The sequence below is a fragment of the Mus musculus genome, chromosome 2 (genome assembly GCF_000001635.26).
Source record: "Mus musculus strain C57BL/6J chromosome 2, GRCm38.p6 C57BL/6J".
Taxonomy (NCBI): domain Eukaryota; kingdom Metazoa; phylum Chordata; class Mammalia; order Rodentia; family Muridae; genus Mus; species Mus musculus.
Genome location: NC_000068.7, coordinates 53,261,733 through 53,277,166, shown reverse-complemented (window position 1 = coordinate 53,277,166; position 15,434 = coordinate 53,261,733). Strand labels below are relative to the sequence as shown.

At 39.3% G+C, this 15,434-nt stretch overlaps 1 non-coding gene across 1 annotated transcript; it reads left to right on the top strand.

Annotated features, from left to right (window-relative positions):
- The first annotated feature begins 2,325 nt into the window (after positions 1-2,325).
- Gm25898 lies at positions 2,326-2,431 on the top strand. Its single transcript, XR_003954166.1, has one exon. It is a non-coding gene; the product is annotated as a U6 spliceosomal RNA (small nuclear RNA).
- The last annotated feature ends 13,003 nt before the right edge of the window (positions 2,432-15,434 follow it).

The following is a 15,434-nucleotide window of genomic DNA, read 5'->3' as shown; positions in this document are numbered from 1 at the left end:
TGAATTTCTACTACATTCTTAATATCCACCAACTTAGTCTTTTAATGATTTGTATTGACCTGCCCTTCTAATTCTTCTTGACACTTGGACTGCAAAGTCATTGAGGCAAGAATGCATTGTCTTAACACACTGTAGCATCTTTTTGAAAACTTATAGATTGCCTGATGATTTGCTTGCTTGACTAAAGCCATGCCATACATTTGTCCCATTATCCAAGAAGGAAGATAACCATAATAATTCTACATAAAATGTGATAACACAGGGAGTGTAAACAGACAGCTCTGTACTTCACATGATGCAGTCAGTCATTTAAGAATAGAAAAGCAATAACAAAGCAAACCAAATCTCTAGTACAAACTCAGGCAAAAGCCCTGCTTCCCTTCCTCCCCACAGAGAAGACAATCAGACTGAAAATGATTGATTAGTGAGAATCTAGTTAGAGGAGAAACTTATTTAACATGCTCACTAAGCAAAGAATATGTTTAATTAGTGTGAGAAGATTTAGCATGCCATTGAAATAGATGTTCTGGTCACTCATTCCAACTAATTGGGCATAGAGTGAATTCTGTTTCCTAAGTGATGTTAAAGGACACACTTCAAAAGAAATCACTCTAATTGTGACCCTGATACAGATAAAAAGGCGACTTCATAGTAAAGATTTTTCTTTGGAACTAAGAATGTAGGTCAGAGGTAGTGCACTTGTCCAGCATATACAAAGCCTTGGATTTGATCCCCAACACTGAAAAAGACAAAATATCTTATCTTTAGCTCATTAATGAGGTAACAGAAAGATGATATCACTGTTCAAAGGAGAACCCAAAAGAACAAATATTTTATAGATAAAGAGTCTTAAAATGACTATAAAAATGTAGGCCAAAAAAAAAAAGGAAGCAAAAATAACCAAGTTTTTTAAGGGGAAAAATCAGTCCACTGAGTCTCTAAATGTGCCTGCAGAACAAACATGATCTCAGACTGGTATCAGCTACCTGTGCATCTCAGAGTTGTAAACTGCCTCCCATCTTCTCAGAATGGACATTATTATAAACTCTCTACAAAACAAGATCATCCTTGTACTAGTACTAATTGTCTTGAATGGGTAGCCTCTTACTCCTGACTTCTTTTCCTAGTTTACTTCTCTGGTGCTTTGATAAACACCACAGCAGAAGTAACTCAGAGAAGAAGGTCTTAGTATTCTCACAGGCTAGAGTCTATCATTAAGGGAACTTGGCAGCAAAGGTAGAGGCTGAGCAGGCAAGAGGGAAAACCAAGCAAGCAAAATGTGAGTACTTTACCCTCTGCCATGTCGTTCGAATCTGAGCTGCTTCCAGAAGATGCTCCCTGCACTCTCGGTGGGCCTTTCCACATGAGTCAAGGAAGCCAGGACAGTTTGGCAGGTCAGGTTCCCTACTCAAGGGATTCTAATTTGTGACAAGTTAACATTAAAAGCAAACACCACACTTGTCTTTCTGCCGGCTACACATGGCAGGTCACCATGAACTACAGTAAATCCTGCTGAAGTGCTGACTCTCTTCCTAGGGAGGTTACTAACCATTATATCTCATACTTATCTCCCTAGAATAAACTCTTGAATACTTATAACCTTCTCTATATTACGCCCATCTCAATTGTTGACAATTAGGTCATTTGATGAGTCACCTCTATAAATGTTTTTTTAATGTTAATTTTGTCCTGGGGATAAATAGTCACAATTCTTGAATATATTCACAATATTATATCCATTTTATTACTATTGTCATTCAGTTACAGTATTTTAAGCATAACTGTTCATAAAGTATTAGAAATTAAAATTATCTATTTTGGAAAACTGAAGGATGCAGCAACCTAGAAAGCATGTTTTGGTATTTTTCTTTATGCTATTGTTTATCACGATCAAATCTTAGGTTTAACTGACTGACTCTGAGAACCAAGTCGAATTTACAGATGGAAGGATGAATCAAGGTGTTAGTACATGAAGAGAAGAGAGCCTTGCTTTTTTTTTCCCCCTTTGGTTTTTCGAGACAGAGTTTCTCTGTATAGCCCTGGCTGTCCTGGAACTCACTTTGTAGACCAGGCTGGCCTCAAACTCAGAAATCCACCTGCCTCTGCCTTCCAAGTGCTGGGATTAAAGGCGTGTGCTACCACGCCTGGTGCCTTGCTTTTTTAATAGAATGATTTGTGCTTCTATCCCCACATACGAGTTTTGGCTGTTAATATTTTGCTCTCCAGCTTAAAGAGATTCACTAGAGCTTAACTGGCCTTACCATTCAGCAATTCAGCCCTCCTGAATAATCAATTGCTTCTTTCTCTCAGGAATCACAGTATAGTGTTTCCTTCAGTGGTACAGATATTGAAGTTGGAATAATACAAAAAAGGGTTAGCACGGTGCTTGTTCAAGGGTGACAAGCAAATTCATGAAGCATCTCTTATACATTATTTTTTGGAACACTGGGGAGCAGGGGAAGCACATTAGATACTGACTTTCCTGCCATTCTCACGAATTCTAATCTTTAAGTACAATAGAGCCTTTTAATTATAATATCAAGATACCAATTGAAGGTTTTCTGCAGTGGTTGATGACCAAAACATCTAATATCTAGAAGTGAGGAACCCAAAAGAACTGAAGAGCACCAAAGTTTCACACTTTAAGTCATGGCAGTGGCTACATTTGGTGTATGGAATTAGAGATGTGTTGCTGGTTCTACTCCTGCCTCTGACCTTACCTAATTATGAAATCTCTATGACACCAGTTCTTTTGTCTTATATGAACTCAGTCTAGTGAGTTCTAGATCTAGAAGCTTCCGTCTGAAGTCTGTTCCCTACCTGCTCCTGAGACAAAGAGCATCCTTTGTATACATCCTTATAAGGAGCCAGACAGAACTCAACAATATTCCCTTACATTGGAAAATGGCTTGGCTATCTGTGCATGAGATTTTAAGTGTTCAAATTATTGTTAAGCCATTTTATCTAAGGTATTGCCTGTGTCACAGAGCACCGTTATGTTATAGGACATTGTCCCCATTGTTCCTCTTGTCTGTCTTTCTACTACTAGGACCTATTTGTATATGTGCTGTAATTTTTCTCTGACACATTAAGGAAGATGACCACAGAGGCAGATGGTCCTGTGTGCTGGCCATGCAGCAAGATGCTAGTCACCATGCCTCCATCAAAGGTACCCGGTTCTTTTTTCACCACCTGGAGATGAAAGCAAGTCAGACCCTCACCAAGCTCTTCTCCAGCTTCATACAGACAGAAAAAAAAAATGCACTTTACCATAAATCTCACCTTCTGGATCTCACAGGCTCTGTCTTAGGTCACAAGAGAATTCATTAAAAGACTTAGTGTTCAACTTCCGTTTCACAGGTTAACATTTTCTTATGTCTTAGTCAAATTAGAGCTATTAATTACATTTTATTTTGCCATCATCAAATTTCATTATTCTTATTGATTTTGTTTTCCTGAGAACAAGGGAAGTAGAAACTCTATGATAAGGAACAATATCCAGAATTACAATTTATTGCATGTATATAAAAATATTTGTTGGACAAATTAACAAATAAATGATTGGAGATGTGCCCTATTTATGCAATTCGGAAGTAATTTTCAATATTTTTCTTCCATACTACAAGAATTTATTCAGCCACTTAAAAATATTAACAGGCTTGCATGGCTTCAGTGTTACATTTAAAGGATATGCATATAGAGTTTTTATTTTTTTCCCATTTTTATTGAAAATAGATTCTTTTTATCGAATGAGGTATTGTTTGATATGATCAGAATATGGTAAGTACACACATAAAACCATATATACATAATAAACCAATACTATATATAATTGTTATATACTAATAAAACCTTTTTAAGAATCATAAATATTTAAGCTATTATTCAATCAACACCAAATGAGCAACCTCAGTAAATGAAAGAGATAAACAACTCTGAACTGCACATAGAAGATGGTGCCTTCCTTACAATATCTAGCTCCCTGGACACCAGCAGGCTTCCCACAAAGCCATTTATCCTGCAGCACTGCAGGACACTAACCACCTCTCGAATGACTGTCATACTCACTGCAGTTGCATTTGCTTGCCAGATTAAGCACAGCATTTGAACTATTGGGTTCAATGAACTACACCAATTATTGAGACAGATTAAATAAATGAATGGGCCATTACTCTTATGAACGGCCAGAGTTAGTCATTAAGGCTAAGTGATTAAAAACTTAAGAAGTCCAGTGTAAAGTTGAGGAACAATTTTAAGGCATTTAATGTACAGAAAGATATCCATTATGAAAACCCGACTAACTAGAATCCTTAATAAACTTATTAGAAATTATGCATGTAGTAAAGATATATGCTAAAATTAGTCAAAATGTTTACATACTAAAGGTATCTGTCCAATATGGTGTTTGCCACTCTGAAAAGTATGAATAAGTCATGATTCTTACATTTAACTGACTTATAATTTAATTGGAAGATTTTTAAAAATCACACATATGAAAAATCTAGAGGAAGTTAAGTGTTAAATTTTGTATACTTGACTATAAAAGCAAATAATTGAATTATTTTAAGGATGCACTTTGTAACCCAACACCAATCAGAGAAATGCACTTCCTCTTTATAGTTTTTAACTTAATATTATTTTTTGAGAATTACATAATAAGCACTACATCTACATTACTTCTGCCTCTGCTTTTCCCCTTTCAACTTCTCTGTTATACCACCTCCAAAGTTATGTATATACACATGTATGTGTGTACGTATATGTTCATGTATACATAACCTACTAAATCTATTTTACTTGTTAATATTACATGCATCCAGTGCTGGGCACTTGGGATTGGACAGGCAATGTGGGAGTTCATTCCTAGAAAAAAACTGATTCTCCCTCTATCAGCAACCATTGGCCATATGTGGCTATTCACTAGGGGTGGGACAATGTGGAAATTTTCCCTGTTCACATCAGTATGTCAAGTATTGTCATTATGTTGATCTTATTCAGGCAACCCTATTGTTGAAATTTCATGGAAACATTTTCTCTCTCCTGCCTAGGAGATACTATCAAACAGCACATGTCCCGAATCTCTGGTTCTTAACATCTTTCTGCACCTTCTTCCATGATGTTCTGAGAGTCTTAGGTGTAGAACTTCTGTTGGGTTAGCTTCTATTGTGGTTAGGTACCTCACAGTTGTTTATTCTTTGTGTTTTGACCACTTGTGTATCTTGGTAATAATATCCATCTGTTGCAAAAGGAGCCTCTATGATGAGGGGTTAGAGCTACACCTACCTTTAGATATAAGGGCAAGTATTTCAAAAAGAGTTAGAAATTATATTGGTTTGAAAAAATGGCACTAGGAGGCTCTTCTTTAGGTTCCAGGGCCTGCACAGTCATGGAATTGGCTAAGTTTATAGTTGCAGGCATGAATTCCCTCTAATTGTGCAAGGCTTAAGTCCAGCTATGCAGCTGCTGGTTATTCTCAAGATAAGAGTGCCTCTATCAAATGCAAATCAAAACAACCCTGAGATTCCACCTCATACCAGTCAGAATGGCAAAGATCAAAAAATTAGGTGATAGCAGATGCTGGTGAGAATGTGGAGAAAGAGGAGCACTTCTCCAATGTTGCTGGGATTGCAAGCTGTTACAACCACTTTGGAAATCAATCTGGTGGTTCCTCAGAAAATTGAACATAGTACTACCTGAGGACCCAACTATACCACTCCTGAACATATACTCAAAAGATGCTCCAACTTATAACAAGGACACCACATGCTCCACTATGTTCCCAGCAGCAGCCTTATTTATAATGGGCAGAAGCTGGAAAGAACCCAGATGTCCCTCAACAGAGAAATGGATACAGAAAATATGGTACATTTACACAATGGAGTACTAATTAGCTATTGTACTGGCTAGTGTTGTGTCAACTTGACACAGGCTGGAGTTAACACAGAGAAAGGAGCTTCAGTTTGGGAAATGCCTCTGTGAGATCCAACTGTAAGGCATTTTCTCAATTAGTCATCAAGGAGAAAAGGCCCCTTGTGGGTGGGACCATTTCTGGGCTGGTAGTCTTGGTTCTATAAGAGAGCAGGCTGAGCAAGCCAGGGGAAGCAAGCCAGTAAGGAACATCCCTCCATGGCCTCTGCATCAGCTCCTGCTTCCTGACCTGCTTGAGTTCTAGTCCTGACTTCATCTGGTGATAAACAGCAGTATGGAAGTGTAAGCCGAATAAACCCTTTCCTCCCCAACTTGTTTCTTGGTCATGATGTTTGTGCAGGAATAGAAACCCTGACTAAGGCAGCTATTAAAAACAATGACTTGATGAAATTCTTAGGCAAATGGATGGAACTAGAAAATATCATCCTGAGTGAGGTCACCCAATCACAAAAGAATACACTCACTGATAAGTGGATATTAGCCCAAAAGCTCTGAATACTGAAGATACAATTCACAGACCATATGAAGCTCAAGAAAAAGGAAAACCAAAGTGTGGATGCTTCGGTCCTTCTTAGAAAGGGTAACAAAATACTCATGGGAGGAAATATGGAGACAAAAGCAGAGACTGAAGGAAAAGCCATTCAGAGACTGGCCCACCTGGGGATCCATCACATATACATTCAGCAAACCCAGATACTATTGTGTATGCCAAGAAGTACTTGCTGACAGGAGCCTATTATAGCTGTCTCCTGAGAGGTTCTTCCAGTGCCTGACTAATACAGAAGTGGATACTCACAGTCATCCATTGGACGGAGCACAGGGTCCCCAAAAAGGAGCTAGAGAAAGTACCCAAGGAGCTCCCTAGGAGGAATATAAATATGAACTAACCAGTAACACCAGAACTCCCTGGGACTAAACCACCAACCAAAGAGTACCCATGGAGGACCCATGGCTCCAGCCGCATATGTAACAGAAGATGACCTTGTCAGACATTAATGAGAGGAGAGGCCCTTGATCTTGGGAAGGCTCTATGCCCCAGTTTAGGGAATGCGAGGGCAAAAAGACAGCAGTGGGTGGGTGGGTGGGTGAGCACCCTCATAGAAGCAGGGGGAGAGAGGATGGGAAAGGGGGTGTTCCAGAGGGGAAACCGGGAAAGGGGGTAACACTTGAAATGTAAATACATAAAATATCCAATAAAATATTTTTTTTAATGTGCCATTATTGCACCATTGGAAATAGCTTGCCAAGCCAGTCAGTCATTGTTGTAAGTTTTACAGCTGGATAGAGACTGATTGCTTTTCTCTCTTAGCAATTGGCATATCATCTTTGGCTATTATTAGTTGGTTCCCAGAGAGGAGACTTGCAGCTCAGACCAATTTCATTTCTTCAAGTCTTGTGTCCAAAGCATGTGTCATCTTCAGCAATATCCTCAAATTCTGGTAACTTTTGCCCAGCAATTCTTGACTAATAGGAACTTTGTCATTGTGGCTTCAATAATGACTCGGTGTTATTACTTACATCTTATACTACATAGTTGTTTGTTTGTTTGTTTGTTTGTAGCAGGTGGAGGCCACTACAGAGGTAAACTACTACCCAAAATACAGAGAACCTACCATGGGGTGCTCATCCCCAGTTCATACGGTAACCTCTATATCTGAAGCTCAGAAATCATTGTGGAAAGATGCAGAGGAAAGATTATAAGAGCCAGAGAACCTGAACACCTGCTACAAGATAAGTGTCTCCTATGTTTCACCCATGAAACATTGACCATGTGATTGCCTAAACAAGTACTGCATAATGACAACAGTCAGCATGCCAATAAGGAAAAGAGAAATTTCACAAGGTCCCATCCCTAGATGAAGACCTACAAGCAATAGGTGGCTGCTGAGAGAGGGAGGATCAGCCTCCTCATAGGTTGTGCAATCCCAGCTGTTCATCACTAAATAAATTAAACACATATACATAAGAGCAACTCTAAATGGGCTCAGTAGGGTGTGTGTGTGTAACAATTACAAAGAAGAAGAGGTCATGAACTTGAAAGAAATTCAGAGTCTAGAAAGATCGAGAGAGAGGAGAGGAATATAAATCACATACCCTATCTAATATTATGGTAATAATATGACAGTGATATCAAAACCAGCATGGGCAGTAGCAGGAACACTGTAGAAAACTTTACCTAAGAAGCAAAGTTCATCTATAGCAAGTTCAATATAATAATATTAATTTGGTAATATCACTGTTAAGCAGATATTATTCTAGACACACTAGATAGGTCATCCTTACCAATTGGATCAATGAGTTCTAAGCAAAGATTGTAGATCATGTAAATACATTTACTTTTGTTACCTCGCAAAACACCATAAAAGTGATAGCAAAAAGCATATTGCTTAGGTTTTCTAATGGACTTATCTACAAGAGAGAGGGAGAGGCACTTTAATAAAATTAGGGAGACTGAGACACTGACAAACAAGGAGTCGCCATCAGAGCATTCTGGAGACCCCAATGACTTTTAAGAAGAGTGTTGAAAGGGAACCCAGTTTATATAACCAACCTTAAAATACCTTAAGGCTGAGGCCTCAGGAATTTCTGAGTGTGGGATGAAAGCAGTGCTAAGATCATAAAGACTATTGAAGATCCTGTTTCAGAACAACCCTCACCGGGTCTACAGTTTTCCCCTGGATTGGAGGCTGGAAGCTTCTTCTGTGAGAAAGTGAAGAAAGCTTTGGACTGCTGATACCTGGCAGAGTCAGAAAAGGGTACAGAAGAGAAACCAAGGGGATTAACCAGAAATTACTACTGGTTAGCATTTCTCACTTGGATTTAGAATGCTAGGCTACCTGCAGTCAAGAGAACTTGACTAATTGATGGAGTTCTAAAAATACTTGTTATTTATGTTATGATTGTCTAAAAACTACTTCAAGCATACCACTCTGCAGTTAACTTACAATTAACAACACATACACACACACACACACACACACACACACACACACACGCACACTCACATGCACATGCACACACACACACAATTATGGGTATCTGAATAGGTCTATGGATTTAGCATACATGAGTATATTTACAATGTTCTACCACTCCTGCCAGAGAATATATACCTGTTAACCGCCATGCTCCCTTGCTCTCTTGAAACTATGATTCTACTCTTATGTCTCTGAACTTGCCTATTCTGGATATTTTATATAAGTGTAATCATACAGTTTTTAAATAGCCATGTTCTCTTCCACCTGGCTTCTTTTACTTAAGATATCATTTTTTAGGGTTTATGTACACTGTAGTATATATAAATGCTATGCTTCCTTTTTTAATGTTTTTGAGATTATATTTTATGACATTTCTCACTTCTTTCTCCTTCCTCCAAGCCCTTCAAACTCCCTCAAATACCCCTCCTTGCTCTCCTTCAATTTCAGGATCTCTTTTTTCATTGTTATTGCATGCATATACATATATATTCCTAAATATAACCTGCTTGGTAAGACAGAGACAGAGACAGACAGAGAGAATAATGTTACTGGTATCATGTTTTCAGCACTGACCATTTGTTATTAGCTAACCAATTGATCTCCCTGAGAAAGACTATTTCTCCTGTTCTCAGCATTCATTAGCTGCCTTGTAGCACTTTCTGTATAGCTGAGGCCTCACAACCCCTTCATATTCTGTTATGTTTACATACAGTGTGGTACATTTAATATTAGATAACCAATTGATCTGCTTCTCCCTGGGGAAGACTATTTCTCCTGTTCTCAGCATTCATTAGCTGCCTTGTAACACTTTCTGTATAGCTGAGGCCTCACAACCCCTTCATATTCTGTTATGTTTACATACAGTGTGGTATTAACTACTAATCTGTTGATGGACAGTTGAGTTGTTTCTGTTTTGCTTATTACTATAATACTAGACACCTGAGCCTTAACGTGGAGTTATGTTTTGAGTGGCTTTTTAGTTACGTTTTCTTTTTCTTGGCATAGTTACTGCCTTATTACTCAATATAAAGAAGAAGCTACTATCACCCACTATGGGAGAAACATCCTCTAACAGAAAAGGTACAAAAATACAGAAACATAGAGGCCCCCAGGGGCTCACTCATTTGAATGATTAGCCACTAGTTGGTGGAACAGGAGTAAGAGGTGTGACCTTGTTGGAGGTGTGTCACTGAGATTGGTCTTTGAGGTTTCAAATACCACATCTAGTCTCTGTGTCTCCAAGTGGAGGATTAGATGTAAGCCCTCAGTTGCTGCTCCAGCACCATGCCTGCCTTTCTAAGGGCATGCTTCCTGTGCAATGGTCATGGATTCACCCTGTCAAACTGTATTCAAGCCCCCAACTAAATACTTTTTTAACAGACTGTATTCGTCATGGTGGCTCTTCATAGCAATAGAAAAGTAACTAAGACACAAGGTAAGGAATTAAGTAGAAAAGGCTGCTGGGCAGTGGTGGTGCATGCCTGTAATCCCAGCACTTGAGAGGCAGAGGCAGACAGATTTCTGAGTTCGAGGCCAGCCTGGTCTACAGAGTGAGTTCCAGAACAGGCAAAGCTATACAGAGAAACCCTATCTCAAAACAAACAAACAAACAAACAAACAAAAAGTAGAAAATGCAAAAAAAAATTTAAGTATAATTTTAAAGCAGAGTAACAGTGCTTTCAGTGAAACAAAGAAATTATTAAGCTGAAAAAGTAGAAATAAAAAAGGATATAACATAAATCTAGTCTAAATTTGTTGTTTTTTAAAAGAAAAAACACCATAAAATTTAAAAGTATGGATTGTATTATTTTTAATCATGTAATAAATGAGTGATTGGTATCCCAATGAAATCAATAGGGTAAAGACAGTTTTCCTTTGCTGGAAGAAAAAAAAAAAAACAAATGTCCATTAGCTGTTTAACATAGTCAACTTTAAAAACTAAGGAAGCAAAGGTTAGGATAGCATCTCATTTCCATCAACAAAGCAATTAAGTTTTAAATACGATGGCATTGTTCAAACTCAGCAGCTATGGTTGCCTGCACAAGAGCATCACAATTGCAGAGTACTCAACATCAAAGGATTGTGGGGCTTCAGTTGTTTCCATATTTACACTTACAGTTTTGTGTGAACTTAGTTTTTAAATACAGCACACATGTTTATACCACTTCCAGTGTTTAAAAAACGAAATAAGTAAGTTGCAAAGACTTATGAACTTTCTAATGGTAAATGTGTCAGTATTTTAATATAGCTTTAATCCACTATTTGGAAGTCAGGGTCATATCCATTTTAAAGATGGTCCACAAGTTAACCATCACCACAGTGATAGACAAAAATGTTTTTATTCATCTTTGAGTAGCCTCAAGCCAGTATCTGCCACAACACCTAGTTACTGAAAGAAAAATCAGTGAATAAGTGTGCCCTTTTTTCAAACAGTAGTGACATTGGGTGTGGTGGCATAAGTGGAACAAACCAATCCTGTCTCGCACTGTCCAATACTGTCTGAAGAGCACTTTCTGCTTGTCAAACAATATTGACACCTCTCATCACACAAGTGTTTAAGAAATCAGTTCTGTCCCAAAGTATTGAAAGGAGTTTAAATTTTTCTTTACTCCTGGAAAGTTTGTTCTCTTTCCTCACAAAAAAAAAAAAAAAAAAAAAAAAAAAAAAAAAAAAAAAAAAAAAAAAGAATAGGAAATAGTCATTCCACAGATAGTACAAGAGTTCAGTTATGAGCAGGGCCAACAGTGGGAGGCAATTTGTGAGAATTTTACTTCAATTTGGTTCCTTTATGGAATAAAATGAGTGCCCCTTAGTGAAAGAAACACGATGTCTCTTTCGGGAAAGAAAGAGAAAAAGCTATACTGTTGCTGAGGTGTTTTTGATTAGCTTGGGCTGTGCATCTTTCTCTCCCTTGGGCTATGACTCTGCAGCAATGCTAACCTTGCCTGCCTGCTGGACCAACTGAAGAGCCTTAACACATATGTATGTCTGGTCCTCCCTCCCCTAACAAAGATTCTGATTTGACTGGTCTGGGGCATGTCCTAGGTGTCGGACGCCTCTAAAGATCCCCAGAAATTTTTGAACATATGGCTGAGAGACACAAGGAGAAGATAAAATGGCACTGCTTGACCTTGGAGGGTTGACTGCATACCACTAGTGGAGTAGAAGGAAGGGAAGAGTCAGATGAAATTTCAATGTGACAGGTAGAGAGAGAGAGAGAGAGAGGAAGAGAGAGAGAGAGAGAGAGAGAGAGAGAGAGAGAGAGAGAGAGAGAGGTTGTGTGTGTGATGAACTGTATGTGGGAGGGAGCAACTTGAGACAAGAATGGATACTCATGACATAGCTGTCCAGCAAGCCTAGATGGTTTATCAGGCTCAAATTGAGGACAAGTATGACTAAAGTAAAAGAGTTCCATTCTCTCCCTCTCCTCTCCACCCCTCTCTTCTTCTACTCTTTTGTGAAGGCTAAAGTTTTGTCTTATGCTTTAATTACTGTGCTTAAAAGACCTATAAAACAAACATGCCTCTAACTGTAAAGCTGTTGCACTTGCCCAAGGACAGATTACTTCCTGGAATGCTGGGGGTGGTGTTCATGCAATATAGCAACCATGTATTTTCACTTCTGTACACAAGTACACAGAATGTACTTCGGCAGGAAGTAGGTCAGAATGTATGCTTGACCCTGATTGGGAAAAAGACAGGATGTAACCTTGTGGGCTTTGCCTTTATGAATACCTGACTAACATAACTAGTGGCCAATCCCTGGGAATTTCAGGTATAGGTCTGGCTAGTGTTCATCATTTTGGCCAGAATTTGATAAATCTAGCTTCAAATTTGGCTCAAAAATTATGGTGGTGGTTTTATTCTCACTCGATGGGATTAACACTTTCTCGTCATCCTTTTTTTCCAATTTTTTTTTAGGTATTTACTTCATTTACATTTCAAATGCTATCCCGAACCCTTACACCCTCCCCCTGCCCTGCTACCCTACCCACCCACTCCCACTTCTTGGCCCTGACATTCACCTGTACTGGGGCATATAAAGTTTGCAAAACCAAGCGGCCTCTCTTCCCAATGATGGCCAACTAGACCATCTTCTGCTACATATGCAGCTAGAGACATGAGCTCTGGGGGTACTGGCTAGTTCATATTGTTGTTCCACCTATAGGGTTGCAGACCCCTTCAGCTCCTTGGGTACTTTCTCTAGCTCCTCCTGTGGGGGCCCTGTGTTCCATCCAATAGCTGACTGTGAGCATCCACTTCTGTGTTTGCCAGGCACTGGCATAGCCTCACAAGAGACAGCTATATCAGGGTCCTTTCAGCAAAATCTTGCTGTGGTATGCAATAGTTTCTGTGTTTGGTGGCTGATTATAGGATGGACCCCCGGGTGGGGCAGGCTCTGGATGGTCCATCCTTTCATCTCAGCTCCAAACTTTGTCTCTGTAACTCCTTCCATGGGTGTTTTGCTGAGAAACACCTGAAAAGAAAATGTTCAACATCCTTAATCATCAAAGAAATGCAAATCAAAACAACCCTGAGATTCCACCTCACACCAGTCAGAATGGGTAAGATCAAAAATTCAAGTGAGAACAGATGCTGGCGAGGATGTGGAGAAAGAGGAACACTCCTCCATTGTTGGTGGGATTGCAAGCTTGTACAACCACTCTGGAAATCAGTCTGGCAGTTCCTCAGAAAATTGGACATAGTACTACCAGAGGATCCAGCAATACCTCTCCTGGGCATATATACAAAAGATGTTCCAACTGGTAATCAGAACACATGCTTCACTACGTTCATAGCAGCCTTATTTATAATAGCCAGAAGCTGGAAAGCACCCAGATGCCCCTCAACAGAGGAATGGATACAAAAAATGTGGTACATTTACACAATGGAATACTACTCAGCTATTGAAAAGAATGAATTTATGAAATTCCTAGGCAAATGGTTGGACCTGGAGGGCATCATCCTGAGTGAGGTAACACAATCACAAAAGAACTCAAATAATATGCACTCACTGATAAGTGGCTATTAGCCCAGAAACCTAGAATATGCAAGGTACAATTTGCAAAACACATGAAACTCAAGAAGAACAAAGACCAAAGTGTGGACTCTTCCTCCTTTTCTGCACTTCCTCCCTTCTTCTTCCCCTCCCCACTCTCTCATCCTCTTCCCACTCTTCTCTCTTCTCCCAGTCCAATATCTTTCTCTCTCTGAAATGAAAATAAGTACTTATCCTTAATTTGGATCTTAAAATCATCATCTGTCTGAAAGCTATGCCATTTAGTAAAACCTGTGTGAGCTTCTCAGGCATTAGATTCCTGCCAGCCAACCTTGAGATCTCTAGCAGGGGTCATTCATACCCAGGCCACACTTGCTGGGCTACTCCTAGGTACCAACATACTATGTATTTACTCCAGGCATGGAGTACCTGTCTTTGCACAGGATGGCTCAGTAGGTATTTTAAAGTGTCAAGGCTTTCCTTAACCTAATTCTCCACTTCTCCTTCCTCGGATATCCCAAAGAAGTGCTCCTTTTCAGTTACAGAGACAAAGTTTGGAGCTGAGACAAAAGGATGGACCATCTAGAGACTGCTGCACCCGGGGATCCATCCCATAATCAGCCTCCAAATGCAGACACTATTGCATATGACAGCAAGATCTTGCTGAAAGGTCCCTGATATAGCTGTCTCTTGTGAGGCTATTCTTGGGCCTAGCAAACACAGAAGTGGGTGCTCACAGTCAGCTATTGGATGGAACACAGGGCCCCCAACGGAGGATCTAGAGAAAGTACCCAAGAAGCTAAAGGGATCTCCAACCCTACAGGTGGAACAACAATATGAACTAACCAGTACCCCAGAGCTCGTGTCTCTAGCTGCATATGTATCAGAAGATGGCCTAGTCGGCCATCATTGGGAAGAAAGGCCGCTTGGTCTTGCAAACTTTATATGCCTCAGTACAGAGTAACGCCAGGGCCAAGAAGTGGGAGTGGGTGGGTAGGGAAGTTGGGGGGGACGGTATGAGGGACTTTTGGGATAGCATTTGAAATGTAAATGAAGAAATATATATATATGTATATAATTGCTCCTTTTCACTTGTCCCTTCACCCTTATTTTTCTCATGCATTTCTCCTAACTTTTTTTTTAATTCAAAGTCTGTATTGTCCTCTGCTTCTCAAAATGAACCTGGATGGGATTTCAAATAAATCATTTCATCAAATCATCTCAAATAAATCAAATGGTCAAATTAAATCAAATCATCTCAAATAAATTTCATTTTAGTTTGAAAACGTTATGTTCAAATCGTTTGCTGACTGTCACATGGCTAGGAAGTGAGCGGAGAGGATTAGCAGGAGATTTTACAATTCACAATCTGAAATTTTTCATACTAAAATCAGAAAGATTCCAAATAAAATGGTTTCATTAGAAAATAAAAAAATAAAAAACAAACATGGGCTTCCAAACTTCCAAAGGAAAAAGGAGGTGATGGGGGAGGGACCGTGTGAGGGAGGAACTGGGTCAGCAATCAGGATG